Here is a 17181-nt window from a genome sequence, read left to right as displayed (position 1 = left end):
ACTGGACCAATGAGCAACATCATGATGAACGGAGAAAGTATTCAAGTTGTAAAGGATTTCATTTTACTCAGATCCACAATCAACAGCCATGGAAGCAGCAGTCAAGAAATCAAAAGAAGCATTGATTTGGGTAAATCTGCTCCAAAGGGCCTCTTCAAAGTGTTGAAGAGCAAAGATGTCACCTTGAAGACTAAGGTGTGCCTGACCCAAGCCATGGTATTTTCAATCACATCATATGCATGTGAAAGCTGGACAGTGAATAAGGAAGACCGAAGAAAAATTGACATCTTTGAATTGCGGTGTTGGCGAAGAATATTGATTATACCATGGACTGCCAAAAGAACAAACAAATCTGTCTTAGAAGAAGTACAACCAGAATGCTCCTTAGAAGCAAGGATGGTGAGGCTGCGTCTTACATACTCTGGACATGTTGTCAGGAGGGATCAGTCCCTGGAGAAGGACATCATGCTTGGCAGAGTACAGGGTCAGCGCAAAAGAGGAAGAACCTTGACGAGGTGGATTGACACAGTGGCTGCAACAATAAGCTCGAGCATAACAACGATTGTAAGGATGGCGCAGGAATGGGCAGTGTTTCGTTTGGTTGTGTATAGTGTCGCTATGAGTCGGAACCAACTCGACGGCACCTAACAAGAACAACAAACCAGTTCACTCTGGAGTTCTTGGAAGAAAGCATCTCTGCCGGATCCTGTCACTTTCACGCTCTGAGGAAAAGTTTCTTTGGCTCGCAGCAGGCAGGCATCGTCCCTCACGATGGGCAAAAGAAATTCCAACAAGCCACAGGGCAAAATGTTCTCACAGGCCTTCTTCTTGTAGACCTGCCAAGAAAAGCACAAGAAAAAACGCCCAGACTCTTTGATGTCACCGACTTCTCCAAGAAGTGTCCTGAGAGATGAAAGATCATGTCTGCAAAGGAAAAGTCAAAGTTTGAAGATATGGCAAAAAGTGACAAAGCTTGCTATGACAGAGAGATGAAGAATTATGCTCCTCCCAACAGTGACAAGAAAGGAAAGGAAAAAGATCCCAATGCTCCTAAGTAGCCACCACCTGCCTTCTTCCTGTTTCAGTGTAAACACCGCCAAAAATCAAAAATGAACACCCAGGCCTATCCATTGGGAATACTGCAAAAAAAATTGGGTGAATTGTGGTCTGAGGAATCAGCCAAACATTAAAAAAAAAAAAAGAAAGAAGTTAAGTTAATGGGGAAATATGAAAAGGATATTGCTACATACCTTTTCAAGGGCAAAAGTGAAGCAGGAAAAAAGGGCCCTGAAAGGCCAACAGGCTCAAAGGAGAAGAATGAACCAGAAGAAGAGGAAGAGAAAGAAGAAGATGAAGATGATGCAGAAGAGGATGAAGTTGAAAAATAAGTGGCTATCCTGTAATTGTATATGTGGAGTATGCATGTTTGCTCAAGCAATTGTTTTGCTAAGAATGTGAATTCAAGTGTAGCTCAGTATTAGCTTCAGTATAAAAACTGAACAAATTTTTGTGTGCCTGATAAGATTCTTCATAGAAAAAATTTTTTTTAAATGCAAGTTGTAATTTTTTGAGGGACTACTATATACAGTTAGATTTTAAAGCTTCTGATGTTGAATGTTTCTAAATATTTAATGGTTTCTTTTATTTCTTGATTTATATGTGATAGCACAACAAACTTCTAGTAATTAGTATCAATAGTAAATTTTGGGTTTTTTAAGATGCTGCATTTTTTGGTAATAAAATTATGTATATTAAAAAAAGACTAAAAAAAAAAAAAAAACCCAGAACAGAATATACAAGAATTGTGAGACAGTTGCAAAAGGGGTAACATATCTGTAACAGGAATACCAGAAAGAAAAGAGAGAAAGGAACAGAAGAAATATTTGAAGTACTAATGGTTGAGAATTTTTCAAAATTATTGACCGACACAAAACAACAAATCCAGAAAGCTCAGAGGACACTAAACAGGGTAAATACCAAAAATTAGACATCTGGACATATCATATTCAAACTGCAGAAATACAAAGATAGAGAAAACCTTGAAAGAGGCCAGAAGGGGAGAAAAATAACACTTCACCTATACGGGAGATTCCTAGATTGTGCAGTCTGAGCTCAACTACTAACCTAAAGGTTGATGGTTTGAACCCATCCAGCAGTATCACAGAAGAGAAAGACTGGCAATCTACCTCTAAGAAAATTATAGCAAAGAAAACCCTGTGTAGCAGTTCTATTCTGTAACACATGGGGTCACCATGAGTCAGAATCCACTCAATGGCAACTAACAGCAACAACACCTATAAGAGGGACAAGAATACGATTTACACAGAACTTTTGTTCAGAAACAATGCAAACAAGAAGAAAATGGAGTGAAATATCTCGAGCATTAAAAGAAAAATACCAGCAACCTAGAAAACTTATGTAAGTGAATGAGAAATAAAGACTTTCATTGGCAAGCAAAAATTGAGGCAATTTGTCACCAGTAGACCTGGTGGCACAAACAGTTAAGCTCTCAGAGGTTAACTGAAAGGTATATTCAATGCAATACCAGTCAAAATCCCAAAAAGTTATTTTGCGGATATTGACAAATCTGTTCTAAATTTTATATGAAAAGGCAAAAGACCCAGAAGAGTCAACACAATGCTGAAGACGAACAAAGTTGGAGGACTGACTCTACTGGACTTCAAGACTTACTAAAAACCTACAGTAATCAAGACATTGTGGTATTAGTGAAAGAAGAGACAAAAAAAAAAATCAGTGGAGTTGAACAGAGTCCAGAAATATACCCACACAAATATAGCTAAGTGAACTTTGACAAAACAGCAAACACAATTCAATGGAGAAATATAGTCTTTTCCACGAATAATGCTGGAACAACTAGACTTCAATACGCACAAAATAAAATGAATCTAAACACATGCTTTAGACCTTTCACAAAAATTAACTCAAGAAAGATCAGAGACCTAAATGTAAAATACAAAACTGTGAATCTCTCAGATTATAACATAGGAGAAAATCTAGGTGACCTTGGATTTTGTGATGACTTTTATTTACAGCACCAAAAACATGATACATGAAAGAAAAAATTGGTAAGTTAGACTTCATTAAAATTAAAAAATTCTGGTCTGACAAAGACATTGTTAATAGAATGAAAAGACAAGCCAGAGACTGAGAGAAAATATTTGCAAAACACTTATAAAGGACTTATATCCCAAAATAGAGAAAGAACTCTTAAAACTCAATAATACGAGGGGAAAAAAAAAAAACATAGTTGCACAATGGGCCAAAGATAAGAACATACAAGTCCCCAAAGACATATAGATGGAGAATAGGCATATAAAAATATGCTCAAAATTATATGCCATTAAGGAATTGCAAATTAAAGCAACAATGATGTAACACTACATACCAATTCAGTGGCTCAAATTCAAAACACTGACAACCTCAAATGTTGGTGAGAATGTGGAGCAACAGGAATTCTCATTCAGGTAGTGGAAATGCAATACTGTACTATCACCGTGGCAGTTTCATACAAAGATAAACATAAACTGACCATATGAGGTGGAAATTGAGCTCCTTGGTATTTATACAAATTAGTTGAAAATGTATGTAACACTGTTATGGATTGAATCATGTCCTTTCAAAATATGTGTTGGAATACTAACCCCTACACCTGTGGAGGAGCCCTGGTGGCACAGTGGTTAAGAGCTCGGCTGCTAATCAAAAGGTTGGCAGTTTGAATCCATCAGCCACTCATTGAAAACCCTATGGAACAGTGCTACTCTGTCCTATAGGGTCGCTATGAGTTGGAATCGACTTGATGGCAACAAGTTTTTTTTTTTTAATACCTGTGGATATAATCCCATTTGGCAACAGTTTTTCTCTGTTATGTTAATGAGGACACATCAATGCAGGGTGTGTCTTAAACGAATCACTTTTAAGCTATAAAAGAGCAGATTAGGCATAGAAGCAAGTAAGCACAGATGGGAGAAGAGAGAGATGTCAAGGAACTGGGAAACACAAGCTAAAAAGAGACAAGGAACTTCCTCCAGAGCCAACAGAGAGAGAGAAGGCCTTTCCCTAGAGTTGGTGCCCTGAATTCAAGCTTCTAGCCTCTTTAACTATGAGGAAGTAAATTTCTGTTCCTTAGAGCCACTCACTTGTGGTATTTCTGTTACAGTAGCACCAAGAAACTAAAGTAGGACATACACAAAAACTTGCACTTGAATGTTTGAATGGTTTTATTCATAATTTCCAAAAATTTGAAACAATCAAGATACGATTCAATAAATGAATGGATAAGCAAACTGTGGTACACCTATTCAGCAATAAAAAGAAATGAGATATCAAACCACAAAAAGACCGGGAGGAACCTTGAATGCATATTGCTAAGTGAAACAAATCCAGTTTGCAAAAGGAACATGTGCTACGATCTCAACTATATGACATTCTGGAAAAGGCACCATTATAAATAGAAACAGTAAAAACATCAGTGCTTGCCAGCAGTTCAGGGAAAAGAGGAGGGAAAAATAGGTAGTGCACAGAGCAATTTTAGGGCAGTGAAACTATCCTGTATGTGTATGATACTGTAATGGTGAACACACAATAGTGTGCATTTGTCAAAACCCATAGAATTGTACAACACAAAGAATGAAGCTTAATGTAAACTGTGGACCTTAGTTAATAATAATATATCAATATTGATTCATCAATTGTAACAAATGTACCACACTAATGCAAGATGTTAATAAAAGCAGAAGCTGTGTATAGGAGGGAGAAGGGTTATGCGAAAACTCTCTGTACTTTTCCGTGTAATTTTTCTGTATATAATCTAGTAAAACTAGAACCCAGTTAAAAAAAAATGACAACTAGATATGTAAAATGACTAACTAAATGCTAGACAAGAATCATTTTCGGTGAAGGGAAGGACAACACATAACACAGGGGAAGTCAGCACAGCTGGACCAAAGCAAAAACTAATAAGTTTCCTGAACACACAAACACTTTCAGGGACAGAGTAGCTGGAGCTGGTGCCTGGGGACCACAGTTTTGGGGGACATCTAGGACAACTGGCATGACAAAGTTTATTAAGAAAATGTTTTACCTCCCACTTCTGTGGGTGGCTCTGGGGTCTTAAAAGCTTGCCAGTGGTCATCTAAGATGCATCAATTGGTCCCAACCCACTTGGAGCAAAGGAGAATGAAGAACACAAAATCTACAAGGAAAATACTATCCCAAGAGATAAAAGGTCCACATAAGTCAAAGACTCCATCAGCCTAAGACCAGAAGAACTAGATGGTGTCTGGCTACCACCAATGATCGTTCAGACAGGGAACACAACAGAGAGTTCCAGATTGAGTGGGAGAAAAGTACAGAGCAGAACTCAAATTCATGTAAAAAGACTAGAATTAACAGTCTGACAGAGACTGGAGGAACCCCTGAAACTATGGCCCCTGGACGCTCTGTTAACCCAGAACTAAAACCATTCCCAAAACCCACTCTTCAGACAAAGATTAGACTGGACTATAAAACATAAAATAATACTCGTAAGGAGTGTGCTTCTTAGTTCAATCAGATATACGAGACCAAATGGGCAGCTCCTGTCTGGAGGCAGGATGAGAAGGCAGAAGAAGGGACAGGAATTGATTGAATGGACACAAGAAACTCGGTGTAGAAAAGGGGAGTGTGCTGTCACGCTGTGGGGATTGCAACTAAAAAAGAAAACAAAAATGACTTACAAAGGAGCATAAAGTGGGTATAAACAAGTATACGATTTTTAAGAAAAATTAAAATATAATAAAAGTTTGTGGTTCTGAAGGCAAGGTCTAACAAACTTTCAACAAATATAATTCCTAGACTATTTGCATTATTCTATAACAGTGACAAATCAGAAAATTCTCAATTCATTATTCTAGACTGATAAAACAATGTGCCCAAAACTGGAATGAGGATAGCACAACCCAAGAAATATACTGATTAATCTCCTTTATAAGGATCAGAAAGAAATATTATGAAATTAAAATTTATGAAACTGAACCCATCAATAGATCATACCATATATTGTTTTAACTCAGAAATACAAATATGTACATTAGAAAAAAATCTAAATCTTTTGTTGTCTTTTTTTGTTTGTTTAATTTCAGTATCATATTTGTAATTTATAAGCACTTTGTCATGTACCATGATGGTTTGTCTTTAATAGCACCCTTCTCTTGTTTATATAATATTGCACCATCTCTGAGAATAATAGGGTTTTTTTAAATATTTTTTTTTTCTATTTCATGCATTGTCTTTTTTGTTTGTTTCTTACTTGCTTTCATGTCTATCTTTTGGGTTAGAGAATTTCCACAAATATCTAATGCTTCTTAACTATTCATACATAAGACATATTGGATCATAGGATGATCATGGTGATCTAATGCAAATCTCTCTAAATATCCCCTCCTTCCAAAAAAAGCATACATACAAAAACAGGGAGCTAATAAAACAACCAAATGCGTGCCTACAACATAACCAGGAGAAGAGAATACTACGGATTTTAAATTATGTATAAAGAACCCACACCCGAGCAAATTAGGTGGAATTCATGCAGAAAACAGAAGAAGTGAGCAGGAAGCCTAGGACTTGTGAAGCAATGATGGCATCATCCCATAGAGAAAGGCACAACTCAAAATACTGAGAACCGTTTCGATACTTGGAAGATAATATCATTAGCTATTGGAAAAATGAAAGAAAGTTCTTGAAAATAAGTGAGAGTAGAGGTTCCAGTCTTGTACAGGTGCTGCTTCAAGGGGAGGATATGGCAACTAGATTAGGGAGCTATCTCTTGGAGGATTGCTAGCATAAGGAGAGGAGGAAAAAGGGAGTAAAAAGTAAGAGCTCTGAGATGCAGAGCCAACATGGTGCTCCAGACAATTGCATCATGCCATCCCTCTGCAGCAAAGACCCAAAAAACTAAGCAAAGCAGATACAAACATCAGTGTTGCAAACTTGTGCAACAAACGAAGGGATAAAGAACTAGATCAAACACCAAATGAAAGAAGAAACTGACAGAAAACAGAGAATGAGAAGAGATACAGAGCTGAGGTCCCTTGACAATTAACATGGCACAGCATCGTCATCTTGAAACCCAGCCAGCAATGACCCTGAACAGGGAGTACAGAAAGGCAACTTCACAGAACTCCGAACAAGAGACAGAGCACCCGATAACCAGAGAAACACACTTTCCCACCCCTTACCCTTCTAGTGAGTAGAATCAAGAACCCCCTCCCCATAGCAGCAGCCCCCACCACTGCCAGACTTACTGGTCTGACAGAGACTAGAGGAACCCCTGAGACTATCCCATGGACACCCTACTAACTCAGAACCAAAGCCACTCTCGAAGTCCACCTTTCAGTCAAAGATTAGGCAGGCCTATAAAACAAATAACAACACACATGAGGAACATGCTTCTTAGTTCATTCAAGTATACTAGACCAAATGGGCCACTCCTGCTGAAAAGCAAAGATAAGAAGGCAGAAAGAGATGGGAAAACTGAATGAATAAACATGGGGAACCCGGGGTGGGAAAGGGGGAATGCTGACACGCTGTGGTGATTGCAACCAATGTCACAAAACAATGTGTATAATTTTTGAATTGAAAAACTAATCTCAGCTGTAAATTTTCACCTAAAGCACAATGAAATTAAACAAACAAAAAAAATTAAGAGCTCTGTAGAAAGAAGACAATCACAAATTAAAAAAAAAAATCCAACAATCAGTGCCATATGCAAACCCAAAAAAATACATTGCTGTTGAGTCAATTCCAACTCAGTTAATTACAGAAATTTCGCTATAGCAACAGAAGGTGATGTTATTGAACCCAGTAACCCACCAAAATCTCTCACTTCTGCCTATACAGTATCATCTGTTATGAGCCGGAAAGGGGAATCAAAATATTTCAGCTGAAGAAAATTCTTCCCACAAAACCAACCACAAAGCAGAGAAAAACTGTAACACAAAACTCCAACTTGGAGTACATAAGCAAATATGTACAGCATTAGGAAAAATTCTAACTATTCTATTGTCTTCTTTTGTTTAATTTTCCTCTCATTTTTTTAATTGCTAAGTGCTTTGTCTTTTACCCTGATAGTTTGTTTTCAATGCAGCCTATCTTCTTTTGTTGTTAAAATATTGTGCCATCTCTTTGAGGATAGTAGTTTTTATATGCTGTAGCACACATTTAAAGGTGAAAAGAACAAACTCCACGCATTACAAAATAAAAAATTCAGAACAGAAATGGAAGAAAATTGGAAGATATAAAATGACAGTTTATAAAAATCATCTCGGAAATGAAGGCTAAATGAACACTTAATTACAAGTTGTTTAATGGAGAATTGATTTTAAAATATATAATAAAGGGTATTGAGGAAACGAACAAAACCAATATAGAGAAAAAAGTAAGGATCAGAGAGAAAGTACTTGATATGGTAGTCGGGTAAATAATAGCTAACAAATCTATAACAGAATTCTGTGAAGGAGAAAAAAGAAAACAGTATAAGATGATTATTATTTTTGAAAACTAATTCAATAATACTTTCCAGAAATAGAAGTACACTTGAATCTACATATTGAAAAGGTCCACCTGGGAAAATAGAAACAAAATGTTCAATTCTAAAATGTATACTACTAAAACTATTAAACTTCAATGATTAAACAACAAAGAAACAAACCAAAAAAGCCCCTGATCCTCCAAGCAAAAACATCAAACCACTTATTAAAAAATGATGTTGGCATCAGACATCTAGGCACAATACACAAAGGAAGAGAACAGAGCAAAAATATTTTCAAAAGAGAACAACACAATGTGCTGCATTGCAACTATCAAGTTATTGAAAAAGTTTTAAACATGCAAGCACTTACAGCATATTATATTCATATTCCCTTCCTAAGAAATCTACTAGAGGACTATCTTAATCAAACCGAGATAACTCCCCAAACCTTTGCAAAAGACTGAAAGTGAACATTGAATATATGTAAGCACAGAAATGTGTGTAAGAATAGTTTGTAGATGTTATATGTCTGACAAATTAGAAACAATGCAACTGAAAAAAAATGGAAGGAAAACATAAATTCACTGATACTCTCCTATGTAGTAGGTGGAAGTCAAATGATATCATTTAAAGCTGACAGGCCAAGAAGTCAAAGAAAGTTATAATTTTTTTTTTAGTATACAGGAAAACTCTAGAATAAAAAGTTAACCTCTTCTAAATAAAAAAAAAAAGTTTGAAAACAGACTTCAAAAAAAAACAGTAAATAGGTAATAAGCATAACAATATGTCTGAGTAGAAAACAAATATATTAGTAAAATTAGTAAATGTAAATTAGCTTAAGCCACTATTAGAAGGATTTTCATACTGATTCACAAAGAAAAAAATACTGCATAGAGCAAACACACTCTACACAGTAAGAAAAGATAAAAAGTAAGAAAAGACCAAAATGGATGTCAGAAGAGACTCTGAAAGTTGCTCTAGAACATCGAAGAGCTAAAGTGAAAGAAATGAAGTAAAAGCATTGGATGGAAGATTTCAAAGGGTGGCTCTAGAAGACAAAGTATTATAAGTACAAATACCTGCATATGGAAAACCAAAAAGGAAAAACACGGTCTGCATTTCTCAAGCTGAAAGAACTAAAGAAAAAACTCAACCGAGTTGCAATATTGAAGGGGAAAATATTAAACAATTCAGGAGGCATCCAAAGAAGATGGAAGGAATAAACAGTCACTAAAAAAAAAAAAAAAAAATCCCAAAAAGAATTTGTCGACGTTCAACCATTTCAGGAGGTAGCATATATAATCAGGAACTGATGGTACTGAAAGAAGAAGTCCAAGCTGAACTGAAGGCATTGGCAAAAAATAAGGCTCCAGTAATTGATGGAATATCAACTGAGATGTTTCAACAAATGGATGCAGCATTGGAAGTGCTCACTCCTCTATGTCAAGAAATTTCGAAGACAGCTACCTGGCCAACCAACTGGAAGAGATCTATATTTATGCCAATTCTCAAAAAAAGTGATCCAACTGAATGTGGAAATTATAGAACAATATCATTGATATCACACGTAAGCAAAATTTTGCTGAAGATCATTCAAAAGTGGCTACAGCAGTATATCGACAGGGCACTGCCAGAAATTCAGGCTGGTTTCAGAAGAGGACGTGGAACCAGGGATATCACTGCTGATGTCAGATGGATCCTGGCTGAAAGCACAGAATAGCAGAAAGATGTTTGCCTGTGTTTTATTGGCTATGCAAAGGCATCCGACTGTGTAGATCATAACAAATTATGGATAATATTGCAAAGTATGAAAATTACAGAACACTTAATCGTACTCATGAGGAACTAGAACATAGATCAATAGGCAGTCGTTCTAACAGAACAAGGGGATACTGCTTGGTTTAAAGTTAGGAAAGGTGTGCGTCAGCTTGTATCCTTTCACCATACCTATTCAATCTGTATGCTGAGCAAATAATCCAAGAAACTGGACTCTATGAAGAAGAACTGGGCATTGGGTTTGGAGGAAGACTCATTAACAACCTGTGTTATGCAGATGACACAACCTTGCTTCCTGAAAGTGAAGAGAACTTGGAGCACTTACTGATGAAAATCAAAGACCACAGTCTTCAGTATGGATTATACCTCAACATAAAGAAAACAAAAATCCCTCACAACTGGACCAATAAGCAACATTGTGATAAACAGGGAAAGATTGAAGTAGTCAAGGATTTCATTTTACTTGGATCCGCAATCAACACTCAGGGAAGCAGCAGTCAAAAAGCAAAAGATGCATTTCATTGGGTAAATCTGCTGCAAAAGACCTCTTTAAAGTGTTGAAAAATAAAGGTGTCACCTTGAAGACTAAGGCACGCCTGACCCAAACCATGGTGTTTTCAATGGCCTCCTGTGCATGTGAAAGCTGGACAATGAATAAAGAAGACAGAAGAAGAATTTACAGCTTTGAATTGTGGTGTTGGAGAAGAACACTGAATATATCATGGACTGCCAAAAGAATGAACAAATCTGCTTTGGAAGAAATAAAAACAGGATGCTCCTTAGAAGCAAAGATGGCAAGGCTACGTCTCACATACTTTGGATATGTTGTCAAAAGGATCAGTCCCTAGAAAACGACATCATGCTTGGTAAAGTAGAAGGTCCACAAAGAAGAGGAAGACCCTCAATGAGATGGATTGACCCAGTGGCTACAAAAATGGGCTTAAGCATAACAACGATTGTGAGGGTGGTGCAGGACCAGGCAGTGTTTTGTTCTGTTGTACATGGGGTTGCTATGAATTGGAGCTGACTCGACAGCACCTAACAACAAAAACAAAAATTAAAGGAAGACCAAAGTATACCAGACAATTGAGAACACATTGGTTGTGATTCTGATATCAGCGCAAGTGGAACTCAGGCAAAAAGACATTAAGTCTACACCAAATAACATAGTATCTAGAGCAGAAACTATAGAAGATGTGAGAAAAAATCGAAAAGCTCTAGCAATAGGTGCCTTTAACACGCCTGTATCATATCAGCAATTTCTGTCCCGATGCTGCATATAAAACAAATCTAGGTGGTTTATAAGTTTTTTTTTTTTCTTTTCTTTTTTCGTGATTTCATGTATGTATTAGCTAGGGGTACTCTGCTACAGGATATAGATGGATTTGACATGGCTCTAGGCTGAGTCCTGGTGATGCAGTGGTTAAGAGCTCGGCTGTTAACCAAAAGGTTGGCAGTTTGAATCCAACCAACCACTTCTTGGAAACTCTATGGGATAGTTCTATTCTGTACTATAGGGTCCCTATGAGTCAGGATAGACTAGACGAAATAGTTTTTTGTTTGTTTTTGTTTTGTTTTGTTTTTTTGTTTTAGTTTAGCCAGGGCCAGCTATACAATGTTCAGACCACAGTGCAAAATGAAAATGCAAGGCCCCTGTTCAAAAAACAGGAAAAAAGTACCATTAAAGGTACTAAAATGTAATGCTTATTCCTTTAAAAAGCTTTTTACCTTTAAAAATTTTCTATTGCTTATAAACTGTAAGAGGGCTATCAGTGATATACAAGTAAAAACAAACCACAAATTGAAAAAAAATGATGATTTTAGTGTCATAATTTTATACAATACTATAAATAATAATACTTTATACATATGACATATTGATCAATATATTTTTATTTTTCTGGAATGCTTTTCTGAAAATTTATTTATTAGGTTATCAAATTTTATACTTTTATTAACTTCATTTCAATCAATGTAATTGAAAGCAAAGCCAATTCCTCATGAAAGCATCAATAACCTTTGAATATTTTTAATATTTTTATTGTGGTAAGTAGTGCACAAGTGATTTTTTTTTTAATTTTGAGAGGGATCTTCTGCTGACGCAAATGTTGTTGGTACTGTTAAGAGTATTTTATAGGCTATAAAAAAATTGGGATAAATTTCCGATCAATTGTTTCAAAATATAAATTTTGGTACATCTAGAGCTGATGATTCTTGCAGAGCAATTTTTCTAAAAAGATTTAACTCTTCATATAAATCAGTTTGAACTTAATTTTAAGTGTACAATTATACAATGACATTTTAATGTTTCCCCTGACATTTCTGGTAAATTCTGGATATTTGTACAAGAATCCAAAACTGGGTTCCGGATTTTTAGGTAATTCAAAATGCCTGTTTATGCATTCTAGCACTACATTTTCAATTACAAAAAAAAAAAAAAACTGAAATTTATCTTCCTTAATCATAATTTGTATGAATGAATTTGAATCATCCAAAGCATCACATAAAAAATAGTCCTTTTAGGAGTTCCACAAGTTAACAAGTAAAAGACAAATAGCCCAATAAAAAAAATGGGCACGGGACCTGAATAAACATTTCACCAGAGAGAACGTACAAATGGCCAACAGGCACACGAAAAGATGCTCAACATCATTAGCCATTAAAAAAACCCAAACCAAACCCACTGCTGTCGTGTTGATTCCAACTTATAATGACCCTGTAGGACACAGTAGAACTGCCCCATAGAGTTTCCAAGGAGTGCCTGGTGGACTTGAACTGCCATCCTTTGGTTAGCAGCCATAGCTCTTAACCACTACGCCATCAGGGTTTCCACTTAACCCTTAAAAAAAACTTAACCATTAAAAAAAAAAAAAACCTTAGGGAGATGTAAATCAAAATCACAATGAGATACCACTTCACTCCCACTAGGATATAAAAAGATTGAAAAAAAAATACTGGAAAATACCAAATGTTGGTGAGGAAATGGAGAAATCAGAACCTTTATCCATTGCTGGTGGAAATACAAAATGGTACAGCCACTGTGGTAAAAAGTCTGGTTGTTCCACAACAAGTTAAACATAGAGCTACCATATGGTCCAACAATTCCACTCTTAGGTATACCCAAAAGACTTGAAAACAGTGACACCATTGCCACATTATTTACAATAGTCAAAAGACGGAAACAACTCAAGTGCCCATCAACAGATGAACAAATAAACAAGATGTGGTATATATGTACAATGGAATATTGCTCAGCCATAAAGAGAAACAAAGTCTTGATACATATCATGATATGGGTGAACCTTGTAAACATGCTGAGTGAAATAAGTTAGTCACAAAAAGACAAATATTGTATGATCTAACTAATCTGAAACAGCTGTACTAGGCAAGGTTGACAGCGATGAAAAGGAGGAGGATAGGGAGAATAACTGTTGAGGAAGCATTGAGCTTTTGTTTATGGGGGTGGGAAATTTGGCAACACACACTGATATACTGATGATGGTTGCACAACATGATTGATGTGATTGGTCTCACTGAATTGGACACGTGAAAAATATTGAATTGGCAAATGTTGTGTTATCTGTATTTTTACCACAATAAAAAATAGTGATTTTTGTTTTAGTCCATCTATTGCAATGATCTTTAAATTTAATTTCTATTTCTGTTTTTGTTGTTTCAGGTGTCATAGAGTCAGCTCCAACTCATAGCGGCCTTATGTATAACAGGAGGAAATGTTGCCCAGTCCTGTGCCATCCTCACAATCGTTGCTATGTTTGAGCCCATTGTTGCAGCCACGGTACCGATCCGTCTTATTAAGGGTCTCCCTTTTTTTTTTGCTGACCCTCTACTTTACCAAGCATGATGTCCTCCTCCAGCAATTGGTCTCTCCTGATGACATGTCCAAAGTAAGCAAGATGAAGCCCAACAACCATTGCTTCTAAGGACCATTATGGCTGTACTTCCCCCAAGACAGTTATGATCGTTCTTCCGGCAGTCCATGGTATATACAATACTCTTCACCAACACCATAATTCAAATGTGTCAATTCTTCTTTGATATTCCTTTTTCATTGGCCAGCTTTCACATCTATATGAGGCAATGGAAAAGATCATGGCTTGGGTCAGATGCGCTTTAGTCATCAAAGTGACATCTTTGCATTTTAGAGCTTTAAAGGGGTCTTTTGCATCAGACGTGCCCAATGCAATACGTCGTTTGATTTTATGATTGCTGCTTCCATGGGCATTGATTGTCGACCCAAAAAGAATGAAATCCTAGACAACTTCAGTTTCTTCACCATTTATCATGATGTTTATTGGTCCAGTTGTAAGGATTTTGTTTTCTTTGTGTTAACATGTAATTCGTACTGAAGGCTGTAGTCTTCTATTTCATCAGTAAGTGCTTCAAGTCGTCGTCACTTTGAGCACGGAAGATTGTTCCATCTGCATATTTCAGGTTGTTAATAAATATTCTTCCAATCCTGATACTGCTTTCTTCTTCATATAGCCCAGTTTCTTGGATTATTTGTTCTTTTCTTTATGTTGAACAAGTAAGGTTAAAAACAAAAACAGCTGCACACCTTTTCCAATTTTAAACCACACAGTATCTGCTTGTTCTATTTAAACGACTACCTTTGATTCATGTGTATGTTCTGCATGAGCACAATTAAGTGTTCCGGAATTCCCATTCTTTGTAATGTTGTCCACAATTTGTTTTGATCCACACAGTTGAATGCCTTTGTGTAGTCAACAGAACACAGGTGAACATCTTTCTGGTATGCCTTTCTTTTGGCCAAGATCAATTTGACATCAGCAATGATAGCTTTCATTCCATGTCCTCTTCTGCATTTGACTTGAACTTCTGGCCGGTCCTTGTCGAAGTACAGCTGCAGGCATTTTTGAATTATCTTCAGCAGTGAGAAGCCCTAATTGTGTTCTTCCCTTTCGGTTTTCTAACTCCACATCTTCGCACATTTCATTATAATACTTTATCTCAAGTTGTTCAGCTCTTTTACTTCATCATTTCTTCCATTAACTTTAGTTTCAGAATATCTTCTGACATCCATTTTGGTCTTTTCTTTCTTTCCTGTCTTTTTAATGACCTACTTTCTTTATGTATGTTGTGTTTGATGATTTCCTACAACTCTTCTGGTATTCAGTCATTAGTATTCAGTGTATCAATTCTATTCTAACCTTATGGGTGTTTAATTTGCAATGTTTCAGGAATTTTCTAAACTTTTTGAAGAATTCTAATAACTTTCTTATATGCTTTATTTCTATTTCCATTTGTATGTTTTATTTTATTATAATTTTCTGTCAAAATTTGCACCTAAGAAGGTTTGATTTACCAAAGTTGAACGTAGTAGAACTTAAAATTTAGACAGCTCGATTTCCACAGAAGTAATAAAGATAATTTTTACAGTTTATCCCCCCATACCAAAAAGAAATAAACTGACAAAATCTTTTTGATCTTCCTGGAATCCAGATTTCTCAGTTCATGGAATTGGGGTGACCCACACAGGCTGTCATGGATTGAATTGTTTCCCAAAAAAATATGTGTCAACTTGGCTAGGCCATGATTCACAGTATTGTGTAGTTGTTGCCATTTTGTGATCTAATGTAATTTTCCTATGTGTCATAAATCCTACCTATATGAAGTTAATAAGGCAGCATTAGAAGCTGTTATGTTAAGGAGGCAGGACTCAGTCTACAGGATTAGGTTGTATCTTTAGTCAATCTCTTTTGAGATATAAAAGAGAGAAAGCCTTCTCTGGGAGCTGGAGCCCTGAATTCAGACTTCTAGCCTCCTATGCTGTGAGAGAATAAATTTCTGTTCATTAAAGCCATCCACTTGTGGTATTTCTGTTATAACAGTACTAGATAACCAAGACAGAATTTAGTACCAGGAGAGTGGGGTGCTACTCTAACAGATACTACAAGGTGAAAATGGTTTTGGAATTGACTAATGGGTAGAAGCTGGAAGAGTTTTAAAGTGCCTAATAGTAAAAGCCTGGGATGCCTTGAAGGGACTCTTGGTGGAATTGTGGACATCAAACACAATTCTGCTGAGAGCTCAGAAAGAAGTATGGAGAGTTGTAACACCAGAGATGGCACAGACGATGAGAAGCAACGGCAGAGAAATAGCAGCAGCAGAACCAGGAGACTGGCATGAGTCAGTGTGGGTGCTGACACACAGAGCGAGAGAGCTGAATGCCTTCAGGAAGGCGGCTTCCTGGTGGAGTGGGGTGCCTCTAGGCACTTACCGGTGGAGCTAGGCTTACCAACCCACAGAGGAGGAGAGCTGAGTGCCTTCTGGCTGAGATTTACTGGCCAAGTGGGGTGCCTCTAGGCAGTTATTGGTAGAGGTAAAGAGCTTTGTAACACTTCCCAGAGCACTGTTAGAGGCCAAGGAACCAGGAAACAGAAGCTGAAGAGACAAGGCACAAAGGAAGCAGAGCTACCTCAGTCTCAAAGGGTAGGGCCACAACCTCTGGGGTCTCAAATGGTAGAACCGTGACCTGTTTTGTATCAAAGGGTGAGGCCATGTCCTCCTAGGTTTCAAAGAGTCAGATATTCATCAACTCAGTTGAGAAGTGTGGGACTGCCTTTCATGAGTGCCAGCAAGATGAGGCCAGATCCACTTCCCAAAGCTGAGGTGGTGGGACTTCCATGCCCAAGGGGCAAGAACAGAGCTTTCCAGGACCAAAAGTGTGGGATCATCACTCAGGTGGGCTAGGAGAATGGGGCTGTCGGAATGCAAGACAGCAGAGTTGCTGTCCCAGTGGGCCTGGAAGGTGGAGCTGTAGCTCAGGGCCAGTGGGTCTCCACCCATAATCTGGAGAATGTGACCAACACCCAGAGTCTGGAGGGCAGGGCCATTGC

General features: G+C 37.2%; 1 pseudogene; it reads left to right on the top strand.

Moving 5' to 3' along the window:
• Positions 1 to 771: 771 nt before the first annotated feature.
• On the top strand, positions 772 to 1388 carry LOC126069406 (high mobility group protein B2-like; annotated as a pseudogene).
• The last annotated feature ends 15793 nt before the right edge of the window (positions 1389 to 17181 follow it).

This window comes from Elephas maximus, chromosome X (assembly GCF_024166365.1).
Source record: "Elephas maximus indicus isolate mEleMax1 chromosome X, mEleMax1 primary haplotype, whole genome shotgun sequence".
NCBI classification, from domain to species: domain Eukaryota; kingdom Metazoa; phylum Chordata; class Mammalia; order Proboscidea; family Elephantidae; genus Elephas; species Elephas maximus.
This window is presented reverse-complemented; position numbering and strand designations above follow the sequence as displayed.